The following is a 19,893-nucleotide window of genomic DNA, read 5'->3' as shown; positions in this document are numbered from 1 at the left end:
TTTCTTATCAACTATTTTAAATTTAATATCATCCCTAACATATATATATATATATATATATATATATATATATATATATAACAGTACTCCTCCTGTGTTTCTATATTCAGCATCACATCTAACTATACTATACCCCAGTACATTGACCTCACTGTCCTCAATTTCTACAGTCAATCTAGTCTCGGATAACGCTAGAATCGCAGGATTCACCCTCTTCATAACCTGATGTTGAATTTCATCCTTATGCGCCAAGAAGCTTTGCGCATTGGTATTGGTATACCAGAGTAATTCCGCTTCTCCCTGTAGTTGCTATTTTGCATCTTCCCCAGCCGGCTCTTTTTTTCTCTTCCTCTAATACTTTCTTAAATGTCGGACATTCCGAATCCAGCGCCTCGTGTTCAACATTTATCTTCAAGTTGTACGTCTGATTCTTATAGGTACAGTTTACACACCTCTTCTTCGCCGTCGTACATTCATTCGCCTTATGATTTCCTGCACATTTATAGCATGTTTCCTGTCTCGTGCAATTCTTGGCAATATGGTAATAGCCCCAGCATTTAAAACATTTTCTAACACTAATATAATTAAATATAGGACACTTTCGCCATCCTAAATTAATTTTTCCTCTGTTTATTAGTGAATTATGAGTGCTTTCATCCACTTCAATTATTACGGATCCTTGCTCAGTATCCTTATTTTTTCCTCATTTTCATTTCTTCTCCACCAACATTAATTATTTTAATCTTTGGTTTCCTCTTCTGTGGCTCAGAGATTTTGACCTCCTCGCCCATTACCGCTTGTACCGTCATCTTTAGCTTATATCCTTCTTTTCTTCCGTCTCACATCCTAAGATCACTATCCCTTTACTTTCCTTTCTTAATTTGGTAATTTTTATTTCCATCTTGATTATATCAATTTTATCTTTAATTGTTTTTTTCGTAATTTCACTCTCTTGTTGTACTTTTGGTTTTATAATCAAGATATTTTCTTCCTTCCTTTCTTTAATCACATCGCTATATTTTCTTGTCGCTCGGTCCATATGCCCCTTGCGTCAACATTTTTCTCAATTCTTCTATTTCCTGTTTAATGCCTCCCATCTCCTCACGGACTATTTCTTTTATCATTGACTTGATCTCCTTTTTACATGCTGCCTCATCTTTTAATTCTTTCACTGTTTTTACAAGCCAATCTATTTTTCTATCAATATCCTCTGTTCCACTCGCGGCTGCTACTTTATTCCCGCTGCTTGGCGCCGGACTCATTTTTGCAGGTGCCGCTGCTCTTCCTGTTGCTGCCACTGCTTTATTTATATTAGCTACTTTATCACCATCACTAATAATTAACTTCTCGAATGGGCCAGGACACGACACCAAATCGCGGTTTTTGTCATAAATTTTGTGCTTAGATACACAACCTGGATGGTAGAAAAGCTTAGCACAGGACTTGCATGCTATCACCTCCGTTTTTATCGCCTTCTTATATGCCGAGCATCGATACTCGGCGTATTCCTCGTTCATTCTGCTAATATTGGCAGAGACAGTTAATTGACTCGTCACTTTAACACGTCACTTTCACACGTCAGCGTTTTGTGTTCGTCGCCGATGTCTACCTGTCGTACGAGGCTTCGATGACCTCTGTACGAAATGCAGTTCTCGTGTCTATGTATCAACATATTTTGGCTAGATAACACTCATGGCTACCCCCGGTCTATGCAGATATTCGTTACACAACTTTTTAACACTCTCCCTCACTTCTAAACCACTCAAAAATTAACACTTTTACGGAGCGATGTTTCACACGTCTGCTTCTGCTGAGAGAGAGAGAGAGAGAGAGAGAGAGAGAGAGAGAGAGAGAGAGAGAGAGAGAGAGAGAGAGAGAGAGAGAGAGAGAGAGAGAGAGAGAGAGAGAGAGAGAGAGAGAGAGAGAGAGAGAGAGAGAGAGAGAGAGATTGATTGGTTGATTGGTTTATTTTATGCCATAGTCAATTACTTTAGGCAGGTAATGCATTACAAAGGTAAAACAATCGGAAAAAAAGTTGTAAATAAGAGCAGAAGTAATACATCTACATGAGAGGAACAGTATAAAATAGTATAATATAAAAGCGACAGATGTGCATTAAGCAGCAACCAGCAGTGAAACTGCAACCTAAGCGGAGGAATCGGTAGAGTGAAGAAAAGGGTTGAAGCACACCGCCAATAGTACGCAAAAGATGCACAGAGCAATGGAAAAAGTCTCAGATTCAACTCGCAAGAAACGCAAGAACAATTAATAAACACTAAAAATTACTTAAACTAATCGATGCATAAGTGATAGGTTGACACTTTCAATCAGATCATGCATAAGGCAGAGACTAATAAGGCTCTAGATAAAGTTACGCTCAAGCAAGAAAAGATAGTCGTATAGCTTACCCTTAAAGACGGCAACAGACGTTACTTAAACAACATCATAAGGAAGCGAGTTCCAAAAGTAGATGCCCGCGAGATGAAAGGACCTGCGATAGGTTTCAGTTCTGTGATTTGGAACATGAAAAGAGTGCGGTAGCGCCAGTCGTGACGATCGCCTGACTGAGGAGTCATGATCAACGAAGATTTCAGATAGGTAACTAGGAGATAAGTCATGGGACACCTTAAACATTTCGATACCAAGAATGTAAGTAGGTAGGCTACGCCGGTTCTGGATCAAGGCATGGTGCTCGCGCGGGGTGCGGGGCGAGGGGATCTCGGCGGCGCGGGGATCTCGGCGTGGAGAGGGGATGACGTCATCGGTGTTGCCGCCGAGATCCCCGCGCCGCCGAGATCCCCTCGCCCCGCACCCCGCGCGAGCACCACGCCTTGATCCAGAACCGGCGTAGCCTACCTACTAATGTAAAGATGGCGGTATTTGACCGATAACCACCCCAATCGATGCCGGTAAGGTATGATGCGTTCGTCACGCCTTAAATTGAAAATGCAACAAAAAGCACAATTTAAGAGTCTTTGAAGCCTGGTATTTAGCTCCTCGGTCACGTCGTTGTATACAAAAGAGCAGTAGTCCAACAAAGGCAAAATCAAGGTGGTTACAAGTTTAACACGTAAATTAATTGATAGTGAATTCTTGTGAAATTTCAGTTTGTGCAGTGTAAAGTGTACCCTTCTTGAAATGTGTGAAACGTGACCCTCTCAAGAAATGTCGGAGCGCATGATGACCCCGAGGTTTCGAGTCTTCGTAACAAATGGGATGGAGGTACCGCTAACTGAAACGAGAGGTAGGTCATTTAAATTTAAGTGTCTAACGTAACTCCTGCTGCCAAAAATCAAGACTTTTGATTTCTTAAGATTGAGAGTCAATCCGTTGGTTGCAGCAAATTGTGAGATGACACCTACGTCATGCGCGACGAGGTGTAAAGCAACGCTCAGTTGACTAAGGGGACTTCTGCGATAGATCTGCGTATCATCGGCAAATATAATGCGCTCAGTATATCTCAGGAAGGCACCAATATCGTTAATAAATATAAGGAGAAAAGGAGAGGACCTAGGACGGATCCTTGTGGAACACCTGAAGTAACAGACAGCTAGTCAGAGAACACGCCTTCCAAGTCAACGACAGCCTGACATCGACCAGTTAGATACGAAAAAATTAACTTGAGGGCCGAATCAGAAAACCCTAGTTGTCTGAGTTTGGTCAACAGTAGAAAATGACTGACCGTGTCAAAGGCTTTGCTGAAGTCGAAGAGGACGAAAATCAACACCTCACCCACGTCGACGCCATACTTAATGTCATGGAGCAACCGCAGCAAAGCGGACTGGGTGGAATAGCCTTTCCGGTAACCGGATTGCCGATCATCGAGAATATTATGAGTAGCTATAAAGTCCGAAATCTGGCGGTGTAGAATTTTTTCGAACAACTTAGAGAGTTCGCACAGATTAGCAATTGGCCTTGTGTCCGAAGGAGAAGCGGGAGATTTAACTTTGGAGAGCGGTCGAAGTATGGCTCGCTTCCACAAAGACGGGAAGTGACTGAAATTCAGACAACAATTAAAAAATGTCGTAAGGAGATTGCCAATCCGGGGCAGGGCTAAGGCTATGGCGTATAAAGGTAATTGATCATAACCCGAGGCAAGGGAAACAGAAGAAGCGGAGACAAAGGAGCTAAGGTCCTCAAAGATGATCTGAGAAGAACTGAAAAGTGGTGCGTCAGGTACTATGGAAGAGATGATGTCAGAAAATTGAGAAAGTGTACAAGAAGGAAAGCAGTTGGAGATGGAGGCATAATGGGCATTTAAAATATCACGAAAAAAAAATTGAGCGGAGAAGATAGAGGAGACTCAATGAGCCCAAGACTGGCAAGCTCACGCCATAACTTGGATGGATCAGAAATAGCAGTCAATTTCTCCATGTGATAGCGCTCTCTGGCCCTTCTCAAGTCGTCTGTGAGATCATTTTTATATTGCCTATAGATATGAAAATCAAGAATGTCTCGCGATCTTCGGGCAGTATTATAGAGACGGTTGCAAAGTTAAATTCTGCGAGCAAGTTGGTCAGTAAGCCAAGGCGCAGCTGGGCGAGTAACACGAAAAGTGCGGATGGGCGCATACTGATTAAGACAGGACGTGAAGTCGTTAGTCAAGGTATTTAAGGAGGTTGAAGCAATCCAGTTGAGTCAATTGACGGTTTAGAAAAAAGTTTTTTATTAGGTCATTAAAAAATCTGTATTAGGTATCATTTTATTCTCCATACGCTGCTATTGCATAAAACGTATAGTAAAAGTATCATATTATGCATCTTTATATTTTAATTAGCTAAAAACGAAACACTTTTTTGCCAATGCCAACTTGAAAACTTGTGGTATTGCTAATTATTTCAATATAAAAATGGCATGAATATATGTTTTGCCGTTGATAGAATGAAATAATGATTCTTACTGGTAGCTCCCTTGACAATTATATAAGTTATCGGTTTTTTAATAACTTTCCGTCGATTATATTAAATACGATTGAAACTTGGCAACGTTTCACTTTTATGGGGTTGGTAGCAGTACTAGCCTCCGTGTTGAGCCACGTAAAGGCTTATCTACATAAGACGCAGAACGCAAGTCGCAAGATACACGCACAGTCTACATGTCAATCTAACAAAGAGGTTAGGTTAGGTTGACATGTAGACTGTGTGTGTGCTTGCGACTCGCGTTCTGCGTCTTATGTAGATAGACCTTAACGGCAGTTGCTAAACGTAAACATGCCGGTAAATTTTCTGTCATTCTGGATAAGGTTAGGTGCCCGCGATTTGGCTATACCCAAATCCTGTCGGTATGTGCACGTTTTTAGTTCTCTTCCGTGCTGTGTTTACTATTTTGTGGTAATGTCAACGATTTTTGGGTTCTCTTTTATGTTATGTTCACAATTTTTTGGTTTTCTTCCGTTAGATTCATGATTTTTTGGTTTTATTTCCAAAGAGAATAAAAAAATCGTGGACATAGCACGGAAGAGAACCACAAAAATGTGCACATACCGACAGGATTCGGGTACAGCCAAAACGCGGACGACGCTGCGTTGCCACATCTACCTACTCGCGAACTATCAACTGCTATTTCAGTCTAATTTCGATCGCTTTAACTTGTAATATATTTGTTATTAGATGGTGAATACGTGTTTTCTTGCATTCTAAATGTTCGCATTAATTTACTGTACGCGTAGGCACGTTTTTTGAGCGTTTATATAGACTAGATATTAAAGAAAATTGGGATCAATCATCGCCGTCAACGCTTTCTCTATATAACCCCATGTAAAACGACGCATTTTTGGAAATTAATATCTCAGCGTCTGAATGGTCAATAAATCTGAAATAATTCTCACACATGCGGTAGATCCTATACTATCATATATATTTTTTACAAAATAAAATCTAGAGTTGACCAAACTGCTTCAACCTCCTTAAGAGAGAGAGAGAGAGAGAGAGAGAGAGAGAGAGAGAGAGAGAGAGAGAGAGAGAGAGAGAGAGAGAGAGAGAGAGAGAGAGAGAGAGAGAGAGAGAGAGAGAGAGAGAGAGAGAGAGAGAGAGAGAGAGAGAAATGAGATTTATTATGCCCAAGCGAAGGCTAAAGGGCAAAAAGTAATATACTTTTTACAGAATTATTGCAGATACAACAATAAAAATATAATAAGATGAGATACAAGTGCTCTCACTCAATATTGAATTAGAATTGAATTAGACCGAATTAGAGACTCCCAAGTAAGTGTTAGTTGAAATTTACTAAAATTTAACCTTATAAATTTTGGTTAATTGGTCAATTAGCAGTAGCACGATATATTGGTTCTTTACCGATTATAATTACTTTGTTCTTAAAATATCAATCAAAGTTAACGCAAGTTGTTTTCTTTTATGTTCTTCTAAGAACAAGATTTAAAAGAAGAGGTCATAAGAATTGGTTGAAACTAATTGTCTTTTCCTAATTGAATTTATAAAGAAGAGGAAATTAATCGGATAAATTCAATGTTGACAGATATTCATTATTTACAGGTTTATGAAAGTATTAATTAAACACGCTTTTCGATTGATATCGACGAATGTGTTTATGAGAATATGTATGTATATGTATAGAGTTGCAGACTCACCGACACGTTGAGCTTCCTCGGCAGCGTGAAGCTAGCCCGCGGCAACATCACGAGTGAAAACCGAAAATTTATGAATGAACAGTAATACAGCTGGCCCGGTCGATAGAGCGGCACCCCGCATGCCCTCGCGCCGACCCACCCTCGGCGTAGTAATCAATATAGAAGAGGGAGTTAGGTCGACGAGGGGTATGGCGGGCGCGCCAAGTCCATTCAGTAGAAACGGCAGGCCTTGCTATTGATTGCGTGGGCAGCTAAAAGGGACTCCCCCACTTTCGGCCATTCAGCGGACCGCAGCAGCCTGTGGGGATGGCAGGGGTAACCTGCCAGGGGTGAGGCTCCTGAAGTGGTGGATGATGTGTGCATGATCTATATGTTTGCATTTGTATGTATGGTATGTCTGTGTGCGCCGCGGGCGCGCATGTATATACGGGAAAGTGAGTGGAAGTGGCGTAGGTGGAAAACGAGGAAGGGGAAACAGCATTTTCTATGAGATTCAGGGCTGGCCGTAATTTTAGGGCGCTATAATTTTCCAGGCGTGTAGAAGGCTGCAAATAGATGCGCGCAAATATCTTTAGTAGCAAAAAAGCAGAAATTTTGCTGACTTTAATAAGTCTCTAAGATGGCTGATCTTTCTTTAGTCTGAGATAAAATTCGAGGCAAATGTTCTGTATCTCAACATGGTTTCCACAAAGAATTTTCTTAATTATTACAGAATAATATTGGTTATTTCATTATCTTGAAGGAATTTATTTGCAATGTGTATCTGATTTACCAAATATCGATCGAGGATATATAGTATATAGTATAGTAATATTTAAAATTGGTAATATTTCATTCTGATGTGTGTGCGCGCGTGCGCGTGTATATGTAATTTATTGTAACAGATATTAATTTTATTACTATTTTTAATATATTTTAAAAAGAAAAGATGCTTAAGTATTTACAATAATGGATGTCATTTTTATTATTACTGGAATTAATTATAAATATATATTCATTTCTGTACTTTTGGACAGCACACATGTCCAAAAGCGGAACATAAGACGTCTAAAAGATCAATCTTTAGATGTCATACGAAAGAAAAGATGGCTAAAAAGACGTCTAAAATTTTATATCCCTATTTTGGACATTGTGTGTGTGTGTGTGTGTGTGTGTGTGTGTGTGTGTGTATGTGTGTGTGCTGTCTGGGTCATATATAATAAATAGTTTTTCTCCCACTTGTAATAAAAATCGTAGACCTACAGGTTTAACAATATAAACGATATTTATCACAATGCAATGTGAAAATATTGCTTTGATATTTGAATTATGTCAAGCAACTAAGGTTTTCGATATTAAATGGATTTAAAATTGCTTTTATATCTTATCAGATTATTTATTTATAATTGAGGAAGCTAAAATATTGAAAACTTGATACAAGCTTGATGTTTTGGCAAAATTTGTTATGCGACTTGCTTTTTGAAAGCTAAATCAAACGTATTTTACTTGTAAAACAATTTATTGTCATATAATTGTAGCAATCTTTAAAGTGTTTAAAGTATATAACAAATTTTGTTGTTGTTGTTGTTATTGATGTGGTGCTACAGATTAATTTGAGCTTTACTCTTCTGAATTAGGATCGGAGACTCCTTTTTCAAAGAGATTGTTAGCGTCACGCTCAAAACAATTGTAATAAAATTGTATAATAAATGAATTATATTATGATAATTGTTTTTAATATAACTCCTTTCAATTCATTTGCCATACAATATATATAGATAAACTATTATTTATGTCGCCAATTTTTTTTGATCTGCAGTTGATAACTTATCAATTAGTGATATTATTTTTACTCCCAGCAAATTTTACAACCTGCAAATAACCATAAATATTGGCACGATAGCCGCATAATACACGTACGCGTGCAATGGCATATGCTGTTATGTGATGTCCAGATACTGCCGCACCTGACGAGCACAGTGATGGCACTTAACGGCGCTTAACGGGCAATGCAGGCAGCATGCTAGCATTTTGCAGGTCAAAATTTTCGGCATCGTGCATAAGATAACAAACAATACTTATCGTGCTAGCACCGTGCTAACACCGTCTGCTTATCCCTTATATACGTTTTATACATGACTTCAGTCCATTCATATAAAAAAACAAAATTGTTTTTTCTGTCACATTTGTCTATACTTACAGAGGGTGATTTTATCGAACGTTGGTATATTAGTTCTCATGCTATCAATCGTCAATTTATTTTTATATGGAAAATTACAGCAATCGCTGTTAACAAAGATGTGCTTCATCCCACAAGCAAGATATATCTGAGATATAGCCAGATACCTTTATGCCTACAATTTTAAATCAAATCTGAAATATCTTATTTTCAGATATTTACAGAATATCTACAGGACATCATTACTCGATATCATATTATATCTTTTGAAAAAAACATCTTTGCAACATTTGCATTCGAATATATGGCCGATTCACAGTTAGCTCTTATATTTTATGAAGATTAACTCAAGTTTATTCGTAGCCAATAAAACAATCCGAGAGGACTTGGACGCCGTATCGATTCGTCCCGGCAAAAGCTACACGCCGCGAGGGAACTTAGAAAATTTTCACTCGGGCGGCGCCGGAGGTAACTACCGCGGCGCAAAAGCAACTCGCCGCGCCGCGAGGGGACTATTCATAGTCACCGGAAATAAGTTGGCGCTGCAAGTTCATATTTTTTAATTTACTATAGCTCAAACGATTGCTCCCTAATTGCTCCCTCAGAATCGACGATTGCTCCCCTTTTAAAATTATTATTTTTTGAGATATTTAATAAAAACGAAAAATTTCTAATTTTTATTGAAAAACATATTTATAATAACTCTATGCAACTTTATAGGGCACAGAACGATTGCTCCTTCATTGCTCCTTATTGCTCCATCATAATTTTAATGATTTATTGCATTTTGCATGGCTTTTGATTCTAATTGTTTTTAGGTTGTAATTAACGATTTTTTTAGTTATTTCTTGTTCCTATTGCCTGTTGTCTGGCATTGTGCAAGGGGCTTAACCTATCTAAACATCCCATTACAAATAATGTAATAAAATAAGATGTTTTGATTGATTGTGTCACTGTTTATTCTGCATTTATACATGATTTCTGATTTCTATTCCCTGTTCCTATTGCCTGTTGCCTGGCATTGTGCAAGAGGCTTTAACGACAGATGACGCGACGCGTGAAAACTAAGCCTAACGTCAATAAGGGCTCATGCACAATGCTGACAGGTGGACAATTAAGGAGCAATCGTTTTATGTTGGATATACTTGAAGAAGACTGTGAGAAATGTATTTTTCTAAGAAAATAAACAGTTCTCTGCTAAAATATCATACAAAATCAATTATACGAATGGAGCAATTAAAAATCCCAATAGAGCGAAGCGAGAAATAGTTAAGATGGAAGCACATAAAATTGCAGGAGCCATGAGCAGAAAGCAGAAGCCATACGCGCATGCGCTATGGTATCCGTAAAAGCTCTAACAGATACCATCGCGCATGCGCATAGTTATGGTAGCATGCGCATGCGCTGCCGAGCCATAGTTACAATGGGCGGCCGATACTGAAATGTTTAATTTGTTATTTTTTCAATAAAAATGCAATAAATCATTAAAATTATGATGGAGCAATAAGGAGCAATGAAGGAGCAATCGTTCTATGCCCTATAAAGTTGCATAGAGTTATTATATGTTTTTCAATAAAAATTAGAAATTTTTCGTTTTTATTAAATATCTCAAAAAATAATAATTTTAAAAGGGGAGCAATCGTCGATTCTGAGGGAGCAATTAAGGAGCAATCGTTTGAGCTATAGTAAATTAAAAAATATGAACTTGCAGCGCTAACTTATTTCCGGTTTCATAGTCGGTTGTTATATTTAAGACCATCTTAAGGGGATGCTGGAGCCGTCTGTTTTACCGGTATTTTTTGTCGTCACGTATAGCGTTGTATTAATTTGACAGAATTAAAAATCTTTCTCCAGAATTGCAGTACGTACATTAATGATTCGGGGGAACTCCGATTTTATATAGAAAACGAGAAAAAATTACGGAAGTACAGATTTCCTTATCCTATTTTTATCCCAATATGGCGTCTCGAGTTACGGCGAGCTATCAGCTCGTCACAAGATGTATTTCATTTAAGAGATATACCATTGGTACGAACGCGAAAACAAGTTCCCCCGAATTGCACAACAAGAAAAAGATCGATAAACCCTCCAAATCAAGATTTGGAAGCGTAATATAAAAGTATAATGTCGATGTGCATCGTGCGTATGTGTGCATGCAATGTAGCGTGCTATCCTTGTCTATATCTTTGTCTATACAAGGACAGATATAGTCGATAACATAGAAAATGGTAATTTTGTCGGTTATCCAGACGGCTCATCCAGCATATCACCTTAAGATGCTGGAGTCGCAAACGAACTCGATCAGCGTCGATAAAGAAGTACTCACCAATTCTTACATATACATACATAGCGCCTGCTCTAGGGCTACCCGTTATACTGATCCGTATGTTTTTGGCTGAATTCGGGGAGACGCGTAACATGTGCATATGAAATTTTCTAACACACTTTTCTCTTATACTAAAGCTCGCAGCTCATTTCTGCAAGCACAGGATTCTTCTTTATTGTATTTCCGAGGGCGATGTATACTTATATTTTATACGTACAAAGTCTAAATTTTTATGTGCAGCAAATGTTGTCACGTTATACATATAATTTTATTATTATTTTTTTTTTTTTTTTATGTAAAATCAACGCTAGCGCCCTCCGTTTTTATGCGTACTTTAATTCTGTAAAAAAAATTTTCAATTCCGTAAAGCCAATTCAAAGTTTAGCCTGCTAAAAAAAATGTCGGTAATTCTTGCCACTCCAGCATCCCCTTAAGATGTCATTAACTAATCACAGAGCCGTATTAGCATCTTAAGATATTACTTAAGATGGTTTTGAAATAAGATTTGTTGAAATTTAAACGATCGACAAACGCAGTGTACTATTAAATTTAACGGTATAATTATTCAATCAATATAAAAACAGTATTGAGCAACACAATTGTTCGCGAAATCGCTGAATTAATCCCGACGATGGAAGCGGGATGAGAAGGACGCGCGTGGAAGGTGTTCACTAATTATTCACTTTATTTCTTGTGTAACTCAGACCACAGTCTGAGCCGTCTTTAATATGAGAAGAGATATATATACAGATATATACAGTCTGACCTGAGAGTGGTGGGCAGTCTTTCGGATTTCACTAAGCATAAGAAGTCTTTGTATAAGAAGTCTTTGTGTATCGTTCGTGAGTGGGCGAGGCAGTTATATTAATTGCCGTCCTATTCGATGAATCGCCCGTGAGCCGGTGAGACACGTGGCGGTCGGCACTCGCGCACATGTGAGCCTGAGTCGTCGTGTTGATGTATCCTGAGTAGCTGGATGTGTGGTCGCTTTACATGTTAATGCAGTATCTCAGCAGCTGTAATCACTGCGGTGAGCACTTCAATGTGTATAGTCACAATCAAGATGCACAGAGCACACATCGTGCGTCTGATCACTGCGCGGCCATTTGCACAATTGCCTCGATCGTGAGGAAGACGTTGGCGATGAGCGCGCCCGTGCGGGCGCGAGCTACCGCGGTGATGCGGGGTCGATATCCGATCGATGCTGCCATCTGATCGGGCGGCGCAACGGTAACGGAATCTCGAACAACAATGAATATTAGTATTAAACGCAAAGTACTTACATATTAATATAATGGACTTATCTTAATTATTTGATTAACTTTATCGATCGCGTGGTGAGCTCACCGGAATCCGCCGTAAAAAAGGGAAGATCATTCCGTTGCTATATACGATATTCAATATAATTCAAATGCAATTTCAACAGAATGCAACTTCAAGAACTAAATGAGATTTACCGACCAACAAGATCTGATTATGAATACCGGTCTTATAGCGTTTTTTCTTGGCTGCACTATTGCCCACTAGTGCAACACTAGTGCAACATTAATGCAACGCTATTGGGTAGTGCAGGGCAGTGCAGGGCGATAGTGCAGCCAAGAAAAAACGCTATTAGAAAACTTTTGCTGGGGCTGCGCTGGAGGTAACGACCGCGGCGCGAAATCAACATGTCACGAAGGAACTTAGAATGGGCGAGCGCTAGTAACATGCACTGCCGCGACGCAGCTACATGCGCGCCAGTACCTTCTCGTAAGCAAAAATCCTTACGCACTAGGATAAAAGGCGAGTCTGTGAGATACTTGGCGCTAATATTTTTCGTGATACCTCCGAGATATCATACAGTGCAGAGATAGCAAAATGCAAAATATTGGAATAGTATTGACGCATAATTTTGAATTTATTGCGAATTTTTATGACAAGAACTTCTTTTATATTTGAAAGACTCAGAATTGGTGACATAAAAATGAATTTCTTATTAACTCTACAAATTTATTTTAGAAAAAAAAATAAATACGGAAAAAGAATTAATTTCATAAATCAAGAATTTAAAAAAAATTCTTTTTTTCTTGCTATTTGAGTTGTATATAACATATCTGGGTAAATGTATAGATTAAGGGCGACCTCACTGATTTCAATGACCTTGATATATGTTGTTAAGGTCATAACCCCGAGTGACCTTCAGAAGGTTTTAGCCGTCGCTCGTTATTCGTTAAACAGTTTATACTAACAAAAAAAGTTTGGAAAATATAGCAGCTATTTTGAGTATTAGAAGGCATAAATAACGGTAATTATGCAGTAATAGGGACCACCCTCCGATGACTTTGACCTTGACATATGTTGTCAAGGTCACTCTCTTGAGTGACTTTTGGAAGGTTTTAGCCGTCGCTCGTTATTCGTTAAAAAGTTATTAACACAAAAAGTTTGTATAGCAGTTATTTTGAGTACTAATAGACATAAATAATTGATATTTATGTGGAAATAGTATATGTATGAACAAAGGAAAATTATTTAAAGCAGTGAATTGTTGATATATTGAAAGGAAAGTTATTTAAAGTAGAGAATAGAGAGTATGTACTTTGTATGTGCTTCCTAAGTTAAAGCGAGGTTCACACTATACAATATCAAAGAATTCGTGTTTATGTATAAGGTAGTACTCTATTTATGACATTCCAAGTTTTTATTTACATTGGTTGAAAGGTAACTACGTAAGTAGGAATATTAACTGTTTAAAGCGCGTCACTAATCTATACGCCGAAGGCGTGTCCTAAAATCAGTGAGGAAGCCCTCCCGCCCCGCCTATTTGTGTACTGTTTATACACATGTGTATAATACATGTGTATATATAATACGATATATTATTTACTATATACACGGATAATACAATATATAAAACAATATAATACAAAAATACTTCAATTTATCAACAATTTACTGGTTTAACTGTTGTGTTTTGGTAAAGCAGCGACTTTCTCGCAAAATGAAGTATTCTCTACTTAAAAAAAAAAGACGTAATATTAGTCGTTTATGCCTCCCAATACTTAAAATAACTGCTATATTTTTGAAACTTTTTTGTTAATAACTTTTTAACGAATAACGAGCGACGACTAAAACCTTCTGAAGGTCACTCGGGGTTATGACCTTGACAACATATATATATATCAAGGTCATTGAAATCGGTGAGGTCGCCCTTAATCTAGACATTTACCCATATTTGCTTATAAATGAGACATAGATATCCGACATATGCAGAATCAGATATCATATCTGAGATAAAATTATCATGGCTTTTTATAATCTTGGAGATGTCTCTGAGATATTCTCATGATATCTTGCACAATCAGATATTCCGTCATTGAGATATCTTCTAGATATTTTGCTGTGTGGGATATAAAAATATCATTGATACGTGAAAACGAGTTTCCCTGAATTGCACAACAAGAAAAACTTTGATGAACCCTCCAAATCGAGATTAGAAGTCTAATATAAGAGTACAGTGTGTATGACGATTCGTGCGTATGTGTGCGTGCAATGTAGGTGCTATCCTTGTCTATATCCTTGTCTACAAGGACAGATATAGGTCGATAACATAGAAAATGGAATTTTTGTCGGTTATACAGACGACTCCAGCATCCAGCATCACCTTAAAGGAATAGTGATTTATTTATAATAAACAATAAATAAGGAGGTAAATCAAATTTCCAATAAAATGTTGAGAAAATAAGAAAATACAAAATACTTACTTTGACCGTATTTTTATGACACACATATTTTTCATGACAGAGCTTCTAGCGCTACTGAGGTGAGGGAGGGGTTCAAAAGACATTATATAACAGCGGATAGATTCGTACATAAATGTTATTATTTTAGTAATTGCGTTTGTTACGTTCATCCCGCCTTACTTTTGTCCCTGGTTTCCCCTACAATTTTTCGAGCAAGAGAGATTTGAAGTGAATTTAATTTCTTGTCAACGTTGAAATCATGTACATATGTATGTATATAAGCGTAACGAGCGTATGATGAATTAATGTCAATTAATTAATCATCAAAAACTTTTGTATTAAAATCCAGTTTTTATGGAAATATAAGATAGATTTTTTTAAATGGAATTATTAATGATTAATTTTGATAGAAGTTATGATATTAAAGAATGTCGTTGTGCGAATTTAAATCGCACAGCTTATTTTGTGTAATTACTGACAACTGATACGTCATGTATTATCGCAAATCTCAATATGATATGAGTCCGAGAAGCGTTTCTCCCCCCCCCCCCCATCTATCTTGGTTTTTTCACGTATTACTCAGAAGCGCTATTACGCGTCCGACGAAGTATCTCGTTAGTCCGTTATCTCATCGCATCACAATGGCTTCGACCTTTGTGCTATTACTGATTACTCTGGTCGTCATTGGCGTTCTGAAAATTGCCTCTGTGCTGCATCACGCGTATTTTTACTGGAAGAATAAGGGCGTACCTTACCTACCAAATTCGCTATCGTCTTTTATAACAGTTTGGAAAGTGTTTTTGGGCTACATCACATTCGCCGACTATTGCGAATATGTATACCGTTACTTCCCAAACGCTAAATATTTTGGAGGGGTGGATTTTTTTACGCCTGCCATAATTTTGCGCGACCCCGAGTTCATTAAAGACATCATGGTGAAAAATTTTGAACATTTCCCGGATCATCGCACCTTCGTTGACGAAAAAGTGGAACCGCTGTTTGGCAAGAACATTTTCTCCTTACGCGGAAATCGTTGGAAAGAAATGAGGAATACACTAAGCCCCTCTTTCACCGCCAGCAAAATGAAGTTCATGTTCGATTTGATATCGAAATGTTCTCACGACTTCGTCAATTATTTGGTCGACCATCCAGAGCTCTGTCACACGATCGAAACGAAGGCGGTCTTTAGAAGATACACCAATGACGTAATTGCTACGGCAGCTTTTGGCATAAGTGTGAATTCTATGAAAGATCGAGACAATGAATTCTATATAAGAGGAATTGAGGCTACCAAATTTTCTTCCGGGCTACTAGTAACTATTAAGATCATATTTTTACGTGCGTGTCCATGGCTCGCTAAATTAATAGGTCTAACTTTTTTCCCGTCGGCTACGTCCAAGTTTTTCAGGAAGATCGTAGGGGAAACCATTAACGCGCGCGAAACACAAGATATCGTCAGACTGGATATGATTCATTTGCTAATGCAAGCTCGGAACAAGGACAGTGCCAGCGCGTCCAAAATGACATTGGATGATATCGTTTCGCAAGCTTTTATCTTTTTCTTTGCTGGTTTCGATACCTCCTCGACTCTGATGTGCTTTGCTGCTCACGAACTGGCGGTTAATCAAGATATTCAAGATTGCCTGCGCGAGGAGATACAGCAGCATCTTGCCGAAGAAAACGGTGAGATTTCTTACGAGTCGCTATCGAAGATGTCTTACATGGACATGGTGATTTCCGAGACTCTCAGAAAGTATCCACCGGTGATCTTCATCGATAGACTTTGCACTAAGGAATACAAACTACCTCCGTCGCAACCAGGCTGCAAAAATGTGATCGTCAAACCTGACAACGTATTGATGTTTCCCGTTTATGCTTTACATCGCGATCCAGCATATTTTCCAAACCCGGATAAGTTCGATCCCGAAAGGTTCAGCGAAAAGAACAAGGACAACATTGTACCATACACTTATCTGCCATTCGGTCACGGGCCTAGAAAGTGTATCGGCAATCGATTTGCTCTTATGGAGACTAAGATTCTGATAGCTCATCTTTTGCAAAAGTTTACCTTCAAGACAGTAGAAAAAACCGTCGAACCAGTTGTATATACTAAAAAAGAGTTTACACTGCAACCCGTTGGCGGATTCTGGATTGGCTTGGAGAAGAGAGAACTGTGAAGATCGTGTGCAAAATACATAATTTTACAATATAGTTGTATTCGTAAAAATATTATCGCGTTTTAACTTTCAAACTTTTCAACGCTTTTAAAGATGATTAAAGTATACAATAAGAGTTATTTACGATGTATTATCATCCAATGCACAAATCGAATGATTAATGATGCTAAAAAGAAATGAAAAAATTGATAAGCATGTGCACTTGTTTAGACGAGTATACTCGACGTGATCAAGATCATCGTTTTTAATGAATTATGTAACTTCCACTTGTTTTTATGATTTATGTAACTTCCACTTGTAATACAGCATGAATAGAGACGGTACCGTTAATTCCTTATAATAAGAGTGAATATTTGTATCGCGCAAACATTTATTGCATTTTATTGGTTTTTACCCAGAAAAATTGGTTTGCGATATCGACAAAACAATGTTGTTGACCAATTATTTTGTTTATTTTGTTTTATTGGCAAAATAGAGTATATAAAAATAAAGACATTTTTAAATAAATGAATAAAACGTAATTGTTCATTGTACTGAATTATTTTGCTGAAATTTATTAATTTATTAATTTATTAATTGGTTTAACACAGCACTATTGTTGATCTGACACATTTTGATATATCTAACATATTTTTTAAACAAACAATAATTAATTGTACAAAGAAAATAATAATTTACTAATTGTAGAAGACATTTTAAAAATTATTTTCGACTTTTGGGGTCAATACTTGTCATGCGTAACAAAGCAGCTTCACCCCACTTCCCAGTAACGCTAGAGCGTGAGCGTCGGTCATTCCGTGGCAGTGCTTTGTGGCGGCTAACTAAATTATTTTGTTAGAATAACAAATCATTATATTGGCCCTGTAACAACACAAAAATTTTGATATATCTACAAAATTTTTGCTTCTTCAAGAAATAATTTTTCAGGTTGTTGAGACAATTTCTTTTCTTGTTAGTTCAAGTTACTTTTATTTTTAGTTTATATTTTCTTGTAATTTGTTATGAATATAAGCATTGGACGTTATCTATATTATTATATTGTAATTTTATGAGAAAATATAATAAAATCATTAACAGTTGGTGCAATACACGCACTATGTGCGTATTATATGTGCATTTTTTGGGGTCTCAGTGACGCATATGCAGTTACGCGAGAACTCGTGTCAGCCGTTGTCACAATCTTAAATTAGTAATAACTCGTGAACTGTTGGTCAGCAGTTGGTTAGGTTGAGAAATATTATAAACGCCGTTCCGTCAATCTCAATATCCGGATTACATGTATTATGCTATACGTACGTTTCATGTTTTTCGTTTGAATCTTCTAATTAACTTCGGGCGACTGCGGCCGAATACAAGCGACGTATTACACATTTGGAAAAAAAAAAATATATATATATATGATGTAAAATTACTACTTTATCGTAAGAAATTACTGATAATATAAATTGCAATGTTATCAATATATCACGTACATATACATATATGTATATACTCTGACGGATGTATGTAAAGGGAAGTGCAAGTGTGGTGGAATATTCTAAGCCTTTCTTAAGAACACTTGGAAACTATTAAAGATAACTGAACTCAGTTTTCACCGACAATGAGTTGTAATGTCAAATTTTGTTCTAATGTGTTTCTAAAAATTTTTGTTTATCTATAGTATAAGTTTAAGGATGTTCTGATTATACAATTCCTGCAAAAATTAGCTTTCTATAAAAAATTACTAAAATGAAGACTTTGCATGTATGTCAAACAACTCAAAATTTTTATATGTTAGAAAAGATTACCGTTAACAGTTTGAGTATGGTTTTTGACATTAGTATTGTCTAAACAATTAAAAAATAAAAAAATTTTAGCAAAAAGTTTTGAAACTTAAAATACAATGTCTATGATGTATGTTTATAAAAAACGTTTTAGAAACATCTCACCGGTTTTATTTATATTTACTGCAAAAATGTTGAATTTCCATACGGGATAATGTTGATTTCACCAATTTTAAACTTAAACAATTCTTAAATCGTTTAGTAAATCACTTACAGAGTATTTTTAATTTAATTTAAAAGAAACATCTCAAAATTTCAGCCATTTCTAAATATATTTGAAATACCTCTAATACATCTTTAAAATCGTTATAACTCAGCAACCGTTTAGATGGATTCGTTTCAACTTTTTCAGAAAGACTAAAAAAACTATCTCATTTATCGACTTCTCACTGTTTTGAAGATATAGCCAGAACATCCTTAATATTATATCAATTTTCTCGAAGATAAATTTTGGAGGGATAATGTGATTTAGAATATTGTATTCACTAGCATTCTCGGTAAAAAAAATTCTTATGAGATTAATGGTATTTAAAAAGTTATTATTTGATACAGTGAACCTCCTCCGTTTGAAATTTCAGGGAATTCGTATACGTATTATACACACAAACACATACACACACACACGCACGCGCACGCACGCACACGACCATTAAAAAAAAAGCGATTTTTCTACATTTTAGAACATTCTGAACACGTTAGCATTGTAAACTAAAAAAAAGAAATTTTTTAAGAAAACGAATTAATCTTTCTCTAATATAAGGAAGCAAAATAAGTAAACTTATTTACTCATTTTTATTTATGTAATAATTGCAAATAAAAATATTATTTATAAATTGTTACGTGTATATATCTTAATATATGCATGCAACAACTTATAAATAATTGTTTAATTTTTTAATCTTTATTAATAAGGCGCATATCAATAATAAAGAATCTATAAAACGTTAAGTTAACGTCTATTATTTATCCATCGAATCTCCATGACACATCTATGGTTAATTTATATATAACGTCTAAAAGATATCTATGAATACGTCGAATAGAAATATGAAACGTGGAATTATACATAAATGTCTAGCAGACGTTTATAGAAAGTAAAATAGA

General features: G+C 36.8%; 1 long non-coding RNA gene and 1 pseudogene across 5 annotated transcripts in view; both read left to right on the top strand.

Moving 5' to 3' along the window:
• Positions 1-19,893, top strand: part of LOC143908851 (uncharacterized) — a 75,861-nt gene that overhangs the window by 43,821 nt on the left and 12,147 nt on the right. The window contains exon 1 of one of the 5 annotated variants that reach the window (XR_013260278.1): positions 107-437. The exons of the other annotated variants lie outside the window; for them this stretch is intronic. This is a non-coding gene — a long non-coding RNA (uncharacterized LOC143908851). Of the gene's footprint in view, positions 1-106; positions 438-19,893 lie in introns of those variants that run through there. 5 annotated transcript variants of the gene reach the window in all.
• On the top strand, positions 15,386-19,737 carry LOC143908863 (cytochrome P450 9e2 pseudogene; annotated as a pseudogene).

The sequence above is a fragment of the Temnothorax americanus genome, unplaced genomic scaffold (assembly GCF_048541705.1).
Source record: "Temnothorax americanus isolate GAGA-0224 unplaced genomic scaffold, ASM4854170v1 Scaffold118, whole genome shotgun sequence".
Taxonomy (NCBI): domain Eukaryota; kingdom Metazoa; phylum Arthropoda; class Insecta; order Hymenoptera; family Formicidae; genus Temnothorax; species Temnothorax americanus.
This window is presented reverse-complemented; position numbering and strand designations above follow the sequence as displayed.